Here is a 17,936-nt window from a genome sequence, read left to right as displayed (position 1 = left end):
AGGTCCCGGACACACGCTTAGGTGAGGTCTCTTAGGCCCTGCAGTGACTCGAGCGCCACCCCCAGCGTTCCCTCGCAACCCGAGGGGAAGATTGGGCTTCCCAGGGCCAACCCAAGGGGAAGGCTGAGATCCCCGTCGTAACTCGAGAATGCCGCCGCAACTCGAGAAAAACCACGTGGTTCCCACCGCTTGGCAAGATGAGGCCCTTGCCCGCGACGGCGTCTCAAGGGAAGTCCCCTGTTCCGCCCTGAAGGGCGAGACGGTCCCTGACAGCCTTCCTGCGACCCCCAAAAGTCCCCCGACACGCCGGGTTCCCCCGAGGGGAACACCGAGGGTCCCGGCACCGCTTCCTCTGAGCCCCTTCTCCCCTCCTGATCGCGACAGGAGAGGCGATTCCCCTGCGTGGTCTGGAAGGGGTTCCCGGCCTTCCCGGCGCACCTCAGGATGAGGCCGGTCTCACGAGGAAATTCGAGACGAGCCACGTGGGTGGGGCCACAGGCCGAACGCCCCCGATTCCCCGGTCCGCTCTTGAGAAGGACCCGAGGCCCGGACCCCTCTTCGAAGGCAACCCTGTGGGTGAAGGCACAACACGAAGGGGCACTGCCACCCCCGTGCATCGTCCGCAAAGACCCGCGGGTTCCACACACAGCTCGACGAGGGGCCTGAGACCCCCTGAGCAACTCGAGAGGCCAGCGGGGTTCCCTTCCTCAGACAAGACGAGGCCTGACTCTCCTGTCCCAACTCTGCAGGGACCCTGCGGTCGGAGTCCGAAACGCAGAGGAAGCCTGAGGTGCCTGCCTCCCCTCGAGGTGAGGCCCTCTTCCGTTGCGCCAGACCCAGCGGAGTCCCGAGGGGCCCCGCCACCTCCACAGGATCCCTCGCCTCTCAGAGGCACCCTGGGAAGTTCCCTAAGGTCCCCGGCAGAAGGCGAGGGAAACGAGGGTTTCCCGCCGCCCCCCGACAAAGACCTCGAGAGTCCTTCTTCAACGCGTCTCGAGGCCCTAGTCCCCTCCCGTGACTCGAGAGCCAGGACGCGCTCCCCCTCGCCACGCGCATGGAGACCTGACTTCCCTGGCGCCGCACGAGAGGCTCCCTGAGATCCTCGTCGTGCCTCGGGAGAAAACCCCCACGGGCGCCGCAGCTCGAGGAAACCCCTGAGACGCCCCCGTCCTCGCGAGCTGAGGGCCTTCTTTTCCTGCATGGCCTGGAGAGCAATCCCGGGTCCTCTCTCCAAACGGAAGAGGAGGCTGGACTCCCTTGAGGCCGCTCAGGGGGCTCCAAGAGACCCGCGTCGCGACTCGAGAGGAGAGCGGAGTCCTTGGCTTCCCCTCGAGACGAGGCCTGACTCCCCGGGGGAGCCTGGAATGCAACCCCGAGATCCCTGCCTTCCCTGGAGAGGAAAATTAGGTCCCGGACACACGCTTAGGTGAGGTCTCTTAGGCCCTGCAGTGACTCGAGCGCCACCCCCAGCGTTCCCTCGCAACCCGAGGGGAAGATTGGGCTTCCCAGGGCCAACCCAAGGGGAAGGCTGAGATCCCCGTCGTAACTCGAGAATGCCGCCGCAACTCGAGAAAAACCACGTGGTTCCCACCGCTTGGCAAGATGAGGCCCTTGCCCGCGACGGCGTCTCAAGGGAAGTCCCCTGTTCCGCCCTGAAGGGCGAGACGGTCCCTGACAGCCTTCCTGCGACCCCCAAAAGTCCCCCGACACGCCGGGTTCCCCCGAGGGGAACACCGAGGGTCCCGGCACCGCTTCCTCTGAGCCCCTTCTCCCCTCCTGATCGCGACAGGAGAGGCGATTCCCCTGCGTGGTCTGGAAGGGGTTCCCGGCCTTCCCGGCGCACCTCAGGATGAGGCCGGTCTCACGAGGAAATTCGAGACGAGCCACGTGGGTGGGGCCACAGGCCGAACGCCCCCGATTCCCCGGTCCGCTCTTGAGAAGGACCCGAGGCCCGGACCCCTCTTCGAAGGCAACCCTGTGGGTGAAGGCACAACACGAAGGGGCACTGCCACCCCCGTGCATCGTCCGCAAAGACCCGCGGGTTCCACACACAGCTCGACGAGGGGCCTGAGACCCCCTGAGCAACTCGAGAGGCCAGCGGGGTTCCCTTCCTCAGACAAGACGAGGCCTGACTCTCCTGTCCCAACTCTGCAGGGACCCTGCGGTCGGAGTCCGAAACGCAGAGGAAGCCTGAGGTGCCTGCCTCCCCTCGAGGTGAGGCCCTCTTCCGTTGCGCCAGACCCAGCGGAGTCCCGAGGGGCCCCGCCACCTCCACAGGATCCCTCGCCTCTCAGAGGCACCCTGGGAAGTTCCCTAAGGTCCCCGGCAGAAGGCGAGGGACACGAGGGTTTCCCGCCGCCCCCCGACAAAGACCTCGAGAGTCCTTCTTCAACGCGTCTCGAGGCCCTAGTCCCCTCCCGTGACTCGAGAGCCAGGACGCGCTCCCCCTCGCCACGCGCATGGAGACCTGACTTCCCTGGCGCCGCACGAGAGGCTCCCTGAGATCCTCGTCGTGCCTCGGGAGAAAACCCCCACGGGCGCCGCAGCTCGAGGAAACCCCTGAGACGCCCCGTCCTCGCGAGCTGAGGGCCTTCTTTTCCTGCATGGCCTGGAGAGCAATCCCGGGTCCTCTCTCCAAACGGAAGAGGAGGCTGGACTCCCTTGAGGCCGCTCAGGGGGCTCCAAGAGACCCGCGTCGCGACTCGAGAGGAGAGCGGAGTCCTTGGCTTCCCCTCGAGACGAGGCCTGACTCCCCGGGGGAGCCTGGAATGCAACCCCGAGATCCCTGCCTTCCCTGGAGAGGAAAATTAGGTCCCGGACACACGCTTAGGTGAGGTCTCTTAGGCCCTGCAGTGACTCGAGCGCCACCCCCAGCTTTCCCTCGCAACCCGAGGGGAAGATTGGGCTTCCCAGGGCCAACCCAAGGGGAAGGCTGAGATCCCCGTCGTAACTCGAGAATGCCGCCACAACTCGAGAAAAACCACGTGGTTCCCACCGCTTGGCAAGATGAGGCCCTTGCCCGCGACGGCGTCTCAAGGGAAGTCCCCTGTTCCGCCCTGAAGGGGGAGACGGTCCCTGACAGCCTTCCTGCGACCCCCAAAAGTCCCCCGACACGCCGGGTTCCCCCGAGGAGAACACCGAGGGTCCCGGCACCGCTTCCTCTGAGCCCCTTCTCCCCTCCTGATCGCGACAGGAGAGGCGATTCCCCTGCGTGGTCTGGAAGGGGTTCCCGGCCTTCCCGGCGCACCTCAGGATGAGGCCGGTCTCACGAGGAAATTCGAGACGAGCCACGTGGGTGGGGCCACAGGCCGAACGCCCCCGATTCCCCGGTCCGCTCTTGAGAAGGACCCGAGGCCCGGACCCCTCTTCGAAGGCAACCCTGTGGGTGAAGGCACAACACGAAGGGGCACTGCCACCCCCGTGCATCGTCCGCAAAGACCCGCGGGTTCCACACACAGCTCGACGAGGGGCCTGAGACCCCCTGAGCAACTCGAGAGGCCAGCGGGGTTCCCTTCCTCAGACAAGACGAGGCCTGACTCTCCTGTCCCAACTCTGCAGGGACCCTGCGGTCGGAGTCCGAAACGCAGAGGAAGCCTGAGGTGCCTGCCTCCCCTCGAGGTGAGGCCCTCTTCCGTTGCGCCAGACCCAGCGGAGTCCCGAGGGGCCCCGCCACCTCCACAGGATCCCTCGCCTCTCAGAGGCACCCTGGGAAGTTCCCTAAGGTCCCCGGCAGAAGGCGAGGGACACGAGGGTTTCCCGCCGCCCCCCGACAAAGACCTCGAGAGTCCTTCTTCAACGCGTCTCGAGGCCCTAGTCCCCTCCCGTGACTCGAGAGCCAGGACGCGCTCCCCCTCGCCACGCGCATGGAGACCTGACTTCCCTGGCGCCGCACGAGAGGCTCCCTGAGATCCTCGTCGTGCCTCGGGAGAAAACCCCCACGGGCGCCGCAGCTCGAGGAAACCCCTGAGACGCCCCCGTCCTCGCGAGCTGAGGGCCTTCTTTTCCTGCATGGCCTGGAGAGCAATCCCGGGTCCTCTCTCCAAACGGAAGAGGAGGCTGGACTCCCTTGAGGCCGCTCAGGGGGCTCCAAGAGACCCGCGTCGCGACTCGAGAGGAGAGCGGAGTCCTTGGCTTCCCCTCGAGATGAGGCCTGACTCCCCGGGGGAGCCTGGAATGCAACCCCGAGATCCCTGCCTTCCCTGGAGAGGAAAATTAGGTCCCGGACACACGCTTAGGTGAGGTCTCTTAGGCCCTGCAGTGACTCGAGCGCCACCCCCAGCGTTCCCTCGCAACCCCAGGGGAAGATTGGGCTTCCCAGGGCCAACCCAAGGGGAAGGCTGAGATCCCCGTCGTAACTCGAGAATGCCGCCGCAACTCGAGAAAAACCACGTGGTTCCCACCGCTTGGCAAGATGAGGCCCTTGCCCGCGACGGCGTCTCAAGAGAAGTCCCCTGTTCCGCCCTGAAGGGCGAGACGGTCCCTGACAGCCTTCCTGCGACCCCCAAAAGTCCCCCGACACGCCGGGTTCCCCCGAGGGGAACACCGAGGGTCCCGGCACCGCTTCCTCTGAGCCCCTTCTCCCCTCCTGATCGCGACAGGAGAGGCGATTCCCCTGCGTGGTCTGGAAGGGGTTCCCGGCCTTCCCGGCGCACCTCAGGATGAGGCCGGTCTCACGAGGAAATTCGAGACGAGCCACGTGGGTGGGGCCACAGGCCGAACGCCCCCGATTCCCCGGTCCGCTCTTGAGAAGGACCCGAGGCCCGGACCCCTCTTCGAAGGCAACCCTGTGGGTGAAGGCACAACACGAAGGGGCACTGCCACGCCCGTGCATCGTCCGCAAAGACCCGCGGGTTCCACACACAGCTCGACGAGGGGCCTGAGACCCCCTGAGCAACTCGAGAGGCCAGCGGGGTTCCCTTCCTCAGACAAGACGAGGCCTGACTCTCCTGTCCCAACTCTGCAGGGACCCTGCGGTCGGAGTCCGAAACGCAGAGGAAGCCTGAGGTGCCTGCCTCCCCTCGAGGTGAGGCCCTCTTCCGTTGCGCCAGACCCAGCGGAGTCCCGAGGGGCCCCGCCACCTCCACAGGATCCCTCGCCTCTCAGAGGCACCCTGGGAAGTTCCCAAAGGTCCCCGGCAGAAGGCGAGGGACACGAGGGTTTCCCGCCGCCCCCCGACAAAGACCTCGAGAGTCCTTCTTCAACGCGTCTCGAGGCCCTAGTCCCCTCCCGTGACTCGAGAGCCAGGACGCGCTCCCCCTCGCCACGCGCATGGAGACCTGACTTCCCTGGCGCCGCACGAGAGGCTCCCTGAGATCCTCGTCGTGCCTCGGGAGAAAACCCCCACGGGCGCCGCAGCTCGAGGAAACCCCTGAGACGCCCCCGTCCTCGCGAGCTGAGGGCCTTCTTTTCCTGCATGGCCTGGAGAGCAATCCCGGGTCCTCTCTCCAAACGGAAGAGGAGGCTGGACTCCCTTGAGGCCGCTCAGGGGGCTCCAAGAGCCCCGCGTCGCGACTCGAGAGGAGAGCGGAGTCCTTGGCTTCCCCTCGAGACGAGGCCTGACTCCCCGGGGGAGCCTGGAATGCAACCCCGAGATCCCTGCCTTCCCTGGAGAGGAAAATTAGGTCCCGGACACACGCTTAGGTGAGGTCTCTTAGGCCCTGCAGTGACTCGAGCGCCACCCCCAGCTTTCCCTCGCAACCCGAGGGGAAGATTGGGCTTCCCAGGGCCAACCCAAGGGGAAGGCTGAGATCCCCGTCGTAACTCGAGAATGCCGCCGCAACTCGAGAAAAACCACGTGGTTCCCACCGCTTGGCAAGATGAGGCCCTTGCCCGCGACGGCGTCTCAAGGGAAGTGCCCTGTTCCGCCCTGAAGGGCGAGACGGTCCCTGACAGCCTTCCTGCGACCCCCGAAAGCCCCCCGACACGCCGGGTTCCCCCGAGGGGAACACCGAGGGTCCCGGCACCGCTTCCTCTGAGCCCCTTCTCCCCTCCTGATCGCGACAGGAGAGGCGATTCCCCTGCGTGGTCTGGAAGGGGTTCCCGGCCTTCCCGGCGCACCTCAGGATGAGGCCGGTCTCACGAGGAAATTCGAGACGAGCCACGTGGGTGGGGCCACAGGCCGAACGCCCCCGATTCCCCGGTCCGCTCTTGAGAAGGACCCGAGGCCCGGACCCCTCTTCGAAGGCAACCCTGTGGGTGAAGGCACAACACGAAGGGGCACTGCCACGCCCGTGCATCGTCCGCAAAGACCCGCGGGTTCCACACACAGCTCGACGAGGGGCCTGAGACCCCCTGAGCAACTCGAGAGGCCAGCGGGGTTCCCTTCCTCAGACAAGACGAGGCCTGACTCTCCTGTCCCAACTCTGCAGGGACCCTGCGGTCGGAGTCCGAAACGCAGAGGAAGCCTGAGGTGCCTGCCTCCCCTCGAGGTGAGGCCCTCTTCCGTTGCGCCAGACCCAGCGGAGTCCCGAGGGGCCCCGCCACCTCCACAGGATCCCTCGCCTCTCAGAGGCACCCTGGGAAGTTCCCTAAGGTCCCCGGCAGAAGGCGAGGGACACGAGGGTTTCCCGCCGCCCCCCGACAAAGACCTCGAGAGTCCTTCTTCAACGCGTCTCGAGGCCCTAGTCCCCTCCCGTGACTCGAGAGCCAGGACGCGCTCCCCCTCGCCACGCGCATGGAGACCTGACTTCCCTGGCGCCGCACGAGAGGCTCCCTGAGATCCTCGTCGTGCCTCGGGAGAAAACCCCCACGGGCGCCGCAGCTCGAGGAAACCCCTGAGACGCCCCCGTCCTCGCGAGCTGAGGGCCTTCTTTTCCTGCATGGCCTGGAGAGCAATCCCGGGTCCTCTCTCCAAACGGAAGAGGAGGCTGGACTCCCTTGAGGCCGCTCAGGGGGCTCCAAGAGACCCGCGTCGCGACTCGAGAGGAGAGCGGAGTCCTTGGCTTCCCCTCGAGACGAGGCCTGACTCCCCGGGGGAGCCTGGAATGCAACCCCGAGATCCCTGCCTTCCCTGGAGAGGAAAATTAGGTCCCGGACACACGCTTAGGTGAGGTCTCTTAGGCCCTGCAGTGACTCGAGCGCCACCCCCAGCTTTCCCTCGCAACCCGAGGGGAAGATTGGGCTTCCCAGGGCCAACCCAAGGGGAAGGCTGAGATCCCCGTCGTAACTCGAGAATGCCGCCGCAACTCGAGAAAAACCACGTGGTTCCCACCGCTTGGCAAGATGAGGCCCTTGCCCGCGACGGCGTCTCAAGGGAAGTCCCCTGTTCCGCCCTGAAGGGCGAGACGGTCCCTGACAGCCTTCCTGCGACCCCCGAAAGCCCCCCGACACGCCGGGTTCCCCCGAGGGGAACACCGAGGGTCCCGGCACCGCTTCCTCTGAGCCCCTTCTCCCCTCCTGATCGCGACAGGAGAGGCGATTCCCCTGCGTGGTCTGGAAGGGGTTCCCGGCCTTCCCGGCGCACCTCAGGATGAGGCCGGTCTCACGAGGAAATTCGAGACGAGCCACGTGGGTGGGGCCACAGGCCGAACGCCCCCGATTCCCCGGTCCGCTCTTGAGAAGGACCCGAGGCCCGGACCCCTCTTCGAAGGCAACCCTGTGGGTGAAGGCACAACACGAAGGGGCACTGCCACCCCCGTGCATCGTCCGCAAAGACCCGCGGGTTCCACACACAGCTCGACGAGGGGCCTGAGACCCCCTGAGCAACTCGAGAGGCCAGCGGGGTTCCCTTCCTCAGACAAGACGAGGCCTGACTCTCCTGTCCCAACTCTGCAGGGACCCTGCGGTCGGAGTCCGAAACGCAGAGGAAGCCTGAGGTGCCTGCCTCCCCTCGAGGTGAGGCCCTCTTCCGTTGCGCCAGACCCAGCGGAGTCCCGAGGGGCCCCGCCACCTCCACAGGATCCCTCGCCTCTCAGAGGCACCCTGGGAAGTTCCCTAAGGTCCCCGGCAGAAGGCGAGGGACACGAGGGTTTCCCGCCGCCCCCCGACAAAGACCTCGAGAGTCCTTCTTCAACGCGTCTCGAGGCCCTAGTCCCCTCCCGTGACTCGAGAGCCAGGACGCGCTCCCCCTCGCCACGCGCATGGAGACCTGACTTCCCTGGCGCCGCACGAGAGGCTCCCTGAGATCCTCGTCGTGCCTCGGGAGAAAACCCCCACGGGCGCCGCAGCTCGAGGAAACCCCTGAGACGCCCCCGTCCTCGCGAGCTGAGGGCCTTCTTTTCCTGCATGGCCTGGAGAGCAATCCCGGGTCCTCTCTCCAAACGGAAGAGGAGGCTGGACTCCCTTGAGGCCGCTCAGGGGGCTCCAAGAGACCCGCGTCGCGACTCGAGAGGAGAGCGGAGTCCTTGGCTTCCCCTCGAGACGAGGCCTGACTCCCCGGGGGAGCCTGGAATGCAACCCCGAGATCCCTGCCTTCCCTGGAGAGGAAAATTAGGTCCCGGACACACGCTTAGGTGAGGTCTCTTAGGCCCTGCAGTGACTCGAGCGCCACCCCCAGCTTTCCCTCGCAACCCGAGGGGAAGATTGGGCTTCCCAGGGCCAACCCAAGGGGAAGGCTGAGATCCCCGTCGTAACTCGAGAATGCCGCCGCAACTCGAGAAAAACCACGTGGTTCCCACCGCTTGGCAAGATGAGGCCCTTGCCCGCGACGGCGTCTCAAGGGAAGTCCCCTGTTCCGCCCTGAAGGGCGAGACGGTCCCTGACAGCCTTCCTGCGACCCCCAAAAGTCCCCCGACACGCCGGGTTCCCCCGAGGGGAACACCGAGGGTCCCGGCACCGCTTCCTCTGAGCCCCTTCTCCCCTCCTGATCGCGACAGGAGAGGCGATTCCCCTGCGTGGTCTGGAAGGGGTTCCCGGCCTTCCCGGCGCACCTCAGGATGAGGCCGGTCTCACGAGGAAATTCGAGACGAGCCACGTGGGTGGGGCCACAGGCCGAACGCCCCCGATTCCCCGGTCCGCTCTTGAGAAGGACCCGAGGCCCGGACCCCTCTTCGAAGGCAACCCTGTGGGTGAAGGCAAAACACGAAGGGGCACTGCCACCCCCGTGCATCGTCCGCAAAGACCCGCGGGTTCCACACACAGCTCGACGAGGGGCCTGAGACCCCCTGAGCAACTCGAGAGGCCAGCGGGGTTCCCTTCCTCAGACAAGACGAGGCCTGACTCTCCTGTCCCAACTCTGCAGGGACCCTGCGGTCGGAGTCCGAAACGCAGAGGAAGCCTGAGGTGCCTGCCTCCCCTCGAGGTGAGGCCCTCTTCCGTTGCGCCAGACCCAGCGGAGTCCCGAGGGGCCCCGCCACCTCCACAGGATCCCTCGCCTCTCAGAGGCACCCTGGGAAGTTCCCTAAGGTCCCCGGCAGAAGGCGAGGGACACGAGGGTTTCCCGCCGCCCCCCGACAAAGACCTCGAGAGTCCTTCTTCAACGCGTCTCGAGGCCCTAGTCCCCTCCCGTGACTCGAGAGCCAGGACGCGCTCCCCCTCGCCACGCGCATGGAGACCTGACTTCCCTGGCGCCGCACGAGAGGCTCCCTGAGATCCTCGTCGTGCCTCGGGAGAAAACCCCCACGGGCGCCGCAGCTCGAGGAAACCCCTGAGACGCCCCCGTCCTCGCGAGCTGAGGGCCTTCTTTTCCTGCATGGCCTGGAGAGCAATCCCGGGTCCTCTCTCCAAACGGAAGAGGAGGCTGGACTCCCTTGAGGCCGCTCAGGGGGCTCCAAGAGCCCCGCGTCGCGACTCGAGAGGAGAGCGGAGTCCTTGGCTTCCCCTCGAGACGAGGCCTGACTCCCCGGGGGAGCCTGGAATGCAACCCCGAGATCCCTGCCTTCCCTGGAGAGGAAAATTAGGTCCCGGACACACGCTTAGGTGAGGTCTCTTAGGCCCTGCAGTGACTCGAGCGCCACCCCCAGCTTTCCCTCGCAACCCGAGGGGAAGATTGGGCTTCCCAGGGCCAACCCAAGGGGAAGGCTGAGATCCCCGTCGTAACTCGAGAATGCCGCCGCAACTCGAGAAAAACCACGTGGTTCCCACCGCTTGGCAAGATGAGGCCCTTGCCCGCGACGGCGTCTCAAGGGAAGTCCCCTGTTCCGCCCTGAAGGGCGAGACGGTCCCTGACAGCCTTCCTGCGACCCCCGAAAGCCCCCCGACACGCCGGGTTCCCCCGAGGGGAACACCGAGGGTCCCGGCACCGCTTCCTCTGAGCCCCTTCTCCCCTCCTGATCGCGACAGGAGAGGCGATTCCCCTGCGTGGTCTGGAAGGGGTTCCCGGCCTTCCCGGCGCACCTCAGGATGAGGCCGGTCTCACGAGGAAATTCGAGACGAGCCACGTGGGTGGGGCCACAGGCCGAACGCCCCCGATTCCCAGGTCCGCTCTTGAGAAGGACCCGAGGCCCGGACCCCTCTTCGAAGGCAACCCTGTGGGTGAAGGCACAACACGAAGGGGCACTGCCACCCCCGTGCATCGTCCGCAAAGACCCGCGGGTTCCACACACAGCTCGACGAGGGGCCTGAGACCCCCTGAGCAACTCGAGAGGCCAGCGGGGTTCCCTTCCTCAGACAAGACGAGGCCTGACTCTCCTGTCCCAACTCTGCAGGGACCCTGCGGTCGGAGTCCGAAACGCAGAGGAAGCCTGAGGTGCCTGCCTCCCCTCGAGGTGAGGCCCTCTTCCGTTGCGCCAGACCCAGCGGAGTCCCGAGGGGCCCCGCCACCTCCACAGGATCCCTCGCCTCTCAGAGGCACCCTGGGAAGTTCCCTAAGGTCCCCGGCAGAAGGCGAGGGACACGAGGGTTTCCCGCCGCCCCCCGACAAAGACCTCGAGAGTCCTTCTTCAACGCGTCTCGAGGCCCTAGTCCCCTCCCGTGACTCGAGAGCCAGGACGCGCTCCCCCTCGCCACGCGCATGGAGACCTGACTTCCCTGGCGCCGCACGAGAGGCTCCCTGAGATCCTCGTCGTGCCTCGGGAGAAAACCCCCACGGGCGCCGCAGCTCGAGGAAACCCCTGAGACGCCCCCGTCCTCGCGAGCTGAGGGCCTTCTTTTCCTGCATGGCCTGGAGAGCAATCCCGGGTCCTCTCTCCAAACGGAAGAGGAGGCTGGACTCCCTTGAGGCCGCTCAGGGGGCTCCAAGAGACCCGCGTCGCGACTCGAGAGGAGAGCGGAGTCCTTGGCTTCCCCTCGAGACGAGGCCTGACTCCCCGGGGGAGCCTGGAATGCAACCCCGAGATCCCTGCCTTCCCTGGAGAGGAAAATTAGGTCCCGGACACACGCTTAGGTGAGGTCTCTTAGGCCCTGCAGTGACTCGAGCGCCACCCCCAGCTTTCCCTCGCAACCCGAGGGGAAGATTGGGCTTCCCAGGGCCAACCCAAGGGGAAGGCTGAGATCCCCGTCGTAACTCGAGAATGCCGCCACAACTCGAGAAAAACCACGTGGTTCCCACCGCTTGGCAAGATGAGGCCCTTGCCCGCGACGGCGTCTCAAGGGAAGTCCCCTGTTCCGCCCTGAAGGGCGAGACGGTCCCTGACAGCCTTCCTGCGACCCCCAAAAGTCCCCCGACACGCCGGGTTCCCCCGAGGAGAACACCGAGGGTCCCGGCACCGCTTCCTCTGAGCCCCTTCTCCCCTCCTGATCGCGACAGGAGAGGCGATTCCCCTGCGTGGTCTGGAAGGGGTTCCCGGCCTTCCCGGCGCACCTCAGGATGAGGCCGGTCTCACGAGGAAATTCGAGACGAGCCACGTGGGTGGGGCCACAGGCCGAACGCCCCCGATTCCCCGGTCCGCTCTTGAGAAGGACCCGAGGCCCGGACCCCTCTTCGAAGGCAACCCTGTGGGTGAAGGCACAACACGAAGGGGCACTGCCACCCCCGTGCATCGTCCGCAAAGACCCGCGGGTTCCACACACAGCTCGACGAGGGGCCTGAGACCCCCTGAGCAACTCGAGAGGCCAGCGGGGTTCCCTTCCTCAGACAAGACGAGGCCTGACTCTCCTGTCCCAACTCTGCAGGGACCCTGCGGTCGGAGTCCGAAACGCAGAGGAAGCCTGAGGTGCCTGCCTCCCCTCGAGGTGAGGCCCTCTTCCGTTGCGCCAGACCCAGCGGAGTCCCGAGGGGCCCCGCCACCTCCACAGGATCCCTCGCCTCTCAGAGGCACCCTGGGAAGTTCCCTAAGGTCCCCGGCAGAAGGCGAGGGACACGAGGGTTTCCCGCCGCCCCCCGACAAAGACCTCGAGAGTCCTTCTTCAACGCGTCTCGAGGCCCTAGTCCCCTCCCGTGACTCGAGAGCCAGGACGCGCTCCCCCTCGCCACGCGCATGGAGACCTGACTTCCCTGGCGCCGCACGAGAGGCTCCCTGAGATCCTCGTCGTGCCTCGGGAGAAAACCCCCACGGGCGCCGCAGCTCGAGGAAACCCCTGAGACGCCCCCGTCCTCGCGAGCTGAGGGCCTTCTTTTCCTGCATGGCCTGGAGAGCAATCCCGGGTCCTCTCTCCAAACGGAAGAGGAGGCTGGACTCCCTTGAGGCCGCTCAGGGGGCTCCAAGAGACCCGCGTCGCGACTCGAGAGGAGAGCGGAGTCCTTGGCTTCCCCTCGAGATGAGGCCTGACTCCCCGGGGGAGCCTGGAATGCAACCCCGAGATCCCTGCCTTCCCTGGAGAGGAAAATTAGGTCCCGGACACACGCTTAGGTGAGGTCTCTTAGGCCCTGCAGTGACTCGAGCGCCACCCCCAGCTTTCCCTCGCAACCCGAGGGGAAGATTGGGCTTCCCAGGGCCAACCCAAGGGGAAGGCTGAGATCCCCGTCGTAACTCGAGAATGCCGCCGCAACTCGAGAAAAACCACGTGGTTCCCACCGCTTGGCAAGATGAGGCCCTTGCCCGCGACGGCGTCTCAAGGGAAGTCCCCTGTTCCGCCCTGAAGGGCGAGACGGTCCCTGACAGCCTTCCTGCGACCCCCAAAAGTCCCCCGACACGCCGGGTTCCCCCGAGGGGAACACCGAGGGTCCCGGCACCGCTTCCTCTGAGCCCCTTCTCCCCTCCTGATCGCGACAGGAGAGGCGATTCCCCTGCGTGGTCTGGAAGGGGTTCCCGGCCTTCCCGGCGCACCTCAGGATGAGGCCGGTCTCACGAGGAAATTCGAGACGAGCCACGTGGGTGGGGCCACAGGCCGAACGCCCCCGATTCCCCGGTCCGCTCTTGAGAAGGACCCGAGGCCCGGACCCCTCTTCGAAGGCAACCCTGTGGGTGAAGGCACAACACGAAGGGGCACTGCCACGCCCGTGCATCGTCCGCAAAGACCCGCGGGTTCCACACACAGCTCGACGAGGGGCCTGAGACCCCCTGAGCAACTCGAGAGGCCAGCGGGGTTCCCTTCCTCAGACAAGACGAGGCCTGACTCTCCTGTCCCAACTCTGCAGGGACCCTGCGGTCGGAGTCCGAAACGCAGAGGAAGCCTGAGGTGCCTGCCTCCCCTCGAGGTGAGGCCCTCTTCCGTTGCGCCAGACCCAGCGGAGTCCCGAGGGGCCCCGCCACCTCCACAGGATCCCTCGCCTCTCAGAGGCACCCTGGGAAGTTCCCTAAGGTCCCCGGCAGAAGGCGAGGGAAACGAGGGTTTCCCGCCGCCCCCCGACAAAGACCTCGAGAGTCCTTCTTCAATGCGTCTCGAGGCCCTAGTCCCCTCCCGTGACTCGAGAGCCAGGACGCGCTCCCCCTCGCCACGCGCATGGAGACCTGACTTCCCTGGCGCCGCACGAGAGGCTCCCTGAGATCCTCGTCGTGCCTCGGGAGAAAACCCCCACGGGCGCCGCAGCTCGAGGAAACCCCTGAGACGCCCCCGTCCTCGCGAGCTGAGGGCCTTCTTTTCCTGCATGGCCTGGAGAGCAATCCCGGGTCCTCTCTCCAAACGGAAGAGGAGGCTGGACTCCCTTGAGGCCGCTCAGGGGGCTCCAAGAGCCCCGCGTCGCGACTCGAGAGGAGAGCGGAGTCCTTGGCTTCCCCTCGAGACGAGGCCTGACTCCCCGGGGGAGCCTGGAATGCAACCCCGAGATCCCTGCCTTCCCTGGAGAGGAAAATTAGGTCCCGGACACACGCTTAGGTGAGGTCTCTTAGGCCCTGCAGTGACTCGAGCGCCACCCCCAGCTTTCCCTCGCAACCCGAGGGGAAGATTGGGCTTCCCAGGGCCAACCCAAGGGGAAGGCTGAGATCCCCGTCGTAACTCGAGAATGCCGCCGCAACTCGAGAAAAACCACGTGGTTCCCACCGCTTGGCAAGATGAGGCCCTTGCCCGCGACGGCGTCTCAAGGGAAGTCCCCTGTTCCGCCCTGAAGGGCGAGACGGTCCCTGACAGCCTTCCTGCGACCCCCAAAAGTCCCCCGACACGCCGGGTTCCCCCGAGGGGAACACCGAGGGTCCCGGCACCGCTTCCTCTGAGCCCCTTCTCCCCTCCTGATCGCGACAGGAGAGGCGATTCCCCTGCGTGGTCTGGAAGGGGTTCCCGGCCTTCCCGGCGCACCTCAGGATGAGGCCGGTCTCACGAGGAAATTCGAGACGAGCCACGTGGGTGGGGCCACAGGCCGAACGCCCCCGATTCCCCGGTCCGCTCTTGAGAAGGACCCGAGGCCCGGACCCCTCTTCGAAGGCAACCCTGTGGGTGAAGGCACAACACGAAGGGGCACTGCCACCCCCGTGCATCGTCCGCAAAGACCCGCGGGTTCCACACACAGCTCGACGAGGGGCCTGAGACCCCCTGAGCAACTCGAGAGGCCAGCGGGGTTCCCTTCCTCAGACAAGACGAGGCCTGACTCTCCTGTCCCAACTCTGCAGGGACCCTGCGGTCGGAGTCCGAAACGCAGAGGAAGCCTGAGGTGCCTGCCTCCCCTCGAGGTGAGGCCCTCTTCCGTTGCGCCAGACCCAGCGGAGTCCCGAGGGGCCCCGCCACCTCCACAGGATCCCTCGCCTCTCAGAGGCACCCTGGGAAGTTCCCTAAGGTCCCCGGCAGAAGGCGAGGGACACGAGGGTTTCCCGCCGCCCCCCGACAAAGACCTCGAGAGTCCTTCTTCAACGCGTCTCGAGGCCCTAGTCCCCTCCCGTGACTCGAGAGCCAGGACGCGCTCCCCCTCGCCACGTGCATGGAGACCTGACTTCCCTGGCGCCGCACGAGAGGCTCCCTGAGATCCTCGTCGTGCCTCGGGAGAAAACCCCCACGGGCGCCGCAGCTCGAGGAAACCCCTGAGACGCCCCCGTCCTCGCGAGCTGAGGGCCTTCTTTTCCTGCATGGCCTGGAGAGCAATCCCGGGTCCTCTCTCCAAACGGAAGAGGAGGCTGGACTCCCTTGAGGCCGCTCAGGGGGCTCCAAGAGACCCGCGTCGCGACTCGAGAGGAGAGCGGAGTCCTTGGCTTCCCCTCGAGACGAGGCCTGACTCCCCGGGGGAGCCTGGAATGCAACCCCGAGATCCCTGCCTTCCCTGGAGAGGAAAATTAGGTCCCGGACACACGCTTAGGTGAGGTCTCTTAGGCCCTGCAGTGACTCGAGCGCCACCCCCAGCTTTCCCTCGCAACCCGAGGGGAAGATTGGGCTTCCCAGGGCCAACCCAAGGGGAAGGCTGAGATCCCCGTCGTAACTCGAGAATGCCGCCGCAACTCGAGAAAAACCACGTGGTTCCCACCGCTTGGCAAGATGAGGCCCTTGCCCGCGACGGCGTCTCAAGGGAAGTCCCCTGTTCCGCCCTGAAGGGCGAGACGGTCCCTGACAGCCTTCCTGCGACCCCCAAAAGTCCCCCGACACGCCGGGTTCCCCCGAGGGGAACACCGAGGGTCCCGGCACCGCTTCCTCTGAGCCCCTTCTCCCCTCCTGATCGCGACAGGAGAGGCGATTCCCCTGCGTGGTCTGGAAGGGGTTCCCGGCCTTCCCGGCGCACCTCAGGATGAGGCCGGTCTCACGAGGAAATTCGAGACGAGCCACGTGGGTGGGGCCACAGGCCGAACGCCCCCGATTCCCCGGTCCGCTCTTGAGAAGGACCCGAGGCCCGGACCCCTCTTCGAAGGCAACCCTGTGGGTGAAGGCACAACACGAAGGGGCACTGCCACCCCCGTGCATCGTCCGCAAAGACCCGCGGGTTCCACACACAGCTCGACGAGGGGCCTGAGACCCCCTGAGCAACTCGAGAGGCCAGCGGGGTTCCCTTCCTCAGACAAGACGAGGCCTGACTCTCCTGTCCCAACTCTGCAGGGACCCTGCGGTCGGAGTCCGAAACGCAGAGGAAGCCTGAGGTGCCTGCCTCCCCTCGAGGTGAGGCCCTCTTCCGTTGCGCCAGACCCAGCGGAGTCCCGAGGGGCCCCGCCACCTCCACAGGATCCCTCGCCTCTCAGAGGCACCCTGGGAAGTTCCCTAAGGTCCCCGGCAGAAGGCGAGGGAAACGAGGGTTTCCCGCCGCCCCCCGACAAAGACCTCGAGAGTCCTTCTTCAACGCGTCTCGAGGCCCTAGTCCCCTCCCGTGACTCGAGAGCCAGGACGCGCTCCCCCTCGCCACGCGCATGGAGACCTGACTTCCCTGGCGCCGCACGAGAGGCTCCCTGAGATCCTCGTCGTGCCTCGGGAGAAAACCCCCACGGGCGCCGCAGCTCGAGGAAACCCCTGAGACGCCCCCGTCCTCGCGAGCTGAGGGCCTTCTTTTCCTGCATGGCCTGGAGAGCAATCCCGGGTCCTCTCTCCAAACGGAAGAGGAGGCTGGACTCCCTTGAGGCCGCTCAGGGGGCTCCAAGAGACCCGCGTCGCGACTCGAGAGGAGAGCGGAGTCCTTGGCTTCCCCTCGAGACGAGGCCTGACTCCCCGGGGGAGCCTGGAATGCAACCCCGAGATCCCTGCCTTCCCTGGAGAGGAAAATTAGGTCCCGGACACACGCTTAGGTGAGGTCTCTTAGGCCCTGCAGTGACTCGAGCGCCACCCCCAGCTTTCCCTCGCAACCCGAGGGGAAGATTGGGCTTCCCAGGGCCAACCCAAGGGGAAGGCTGAGATCCCCGTCGTAACTCGAGAATGCCGCCGCAACTCGAGAAAAACCACGTGGTTCCCACCGCTTGGCAAGATGAGGCCCTTGCCCGCGACGGCGTCTCAAGGGAAGTCCCCTGTTCCGCCCTGAAGGGCGAGACGGTCCCTGACAGCCTTCCTGCGACCCCCGAAAGCCCCCCGACACGCCGGGTTCCCCCGAGGGGAACACCGAGGGTCCCGGCACCGCTTCCTCTGAGCCCCTTCTCCCCTCCTGATCGCGACAGGAGAGGCGATTCCCCTGCGTGGTCTGGAAGGGGTTCCCGGCCTTCCCGGCGCACCTCAGGATGAGGCCGGTCTCACGAGGAAATTCGAGACGAGCCACGTGGGTGGGGCCACAGGCCGAACGCCCCCGATTCCCCGGTCCGCTCTTGAGAAGGACCCGAGGCCCGGACCCCTCTTCGAAGGCAACCCTGTGGGTGAAGGCACAACACGAAGGGGCACTGCCACCCCCGTGCATCGTCCGCAAAGACCCGCGGGTTCCACACACAGCTCGACGAGGGGCCTGAGACCCCCTGAGCAACTCGAGAGGCCAGCGGGGTTCCCTTCCTCAGACAAGACGAGGCCTGACTCTCCTGTCCCAACTCTGCAGGGACCCTGCGGTCGGAGTCCGAAACGCAGAGGAAGCCTGAGGTGCCTGCCTCCCCTCGAGGTGAGGCCCTCTTCCGTTGCGCCAGACCCAGCGGAGTCCCGAGGGGCCCCGCCACCTCCACAGGATCCCTCGCCTCTCAGAGGCACCCTGGGAAGTTCCCTAAGGTCCCCGGCAGAAGGCGAGGGAAACGAGGGTTTCCCGCCGCCCCCCGACAAAGACCTCGAGAGTCCTTCTTCAACGCGTCTCGAGGCCCTAGTCCCCTCCCGTGACTCGAGAGCCAGGACGCGCTCCCCCTCGCCACGCGCATGGAGACCTGACTTCCCTGGCG

The sequence above is a fragment of the Bubalus kerabau genome, unplaced genomic scaffold (genome assembly GCF_029407905.1).
Source record: "Bubalus kerabau isolate K-KA32 ecotype Philippines breed swamp buffalo unplaced genomic scaffold, PCC_UOA_SB_1v2 scaffold_41, whole genome shotgun sequence".
NCBI classification, from domain to species: Eukaryota; Metazoa; Chordata; class Mammalia; order Artiodactyla; family Bovidae; genus Bubalus; species Bubalus kerabau.
This window is presented reverse-complemented; position numbering follows the sequence as displayed.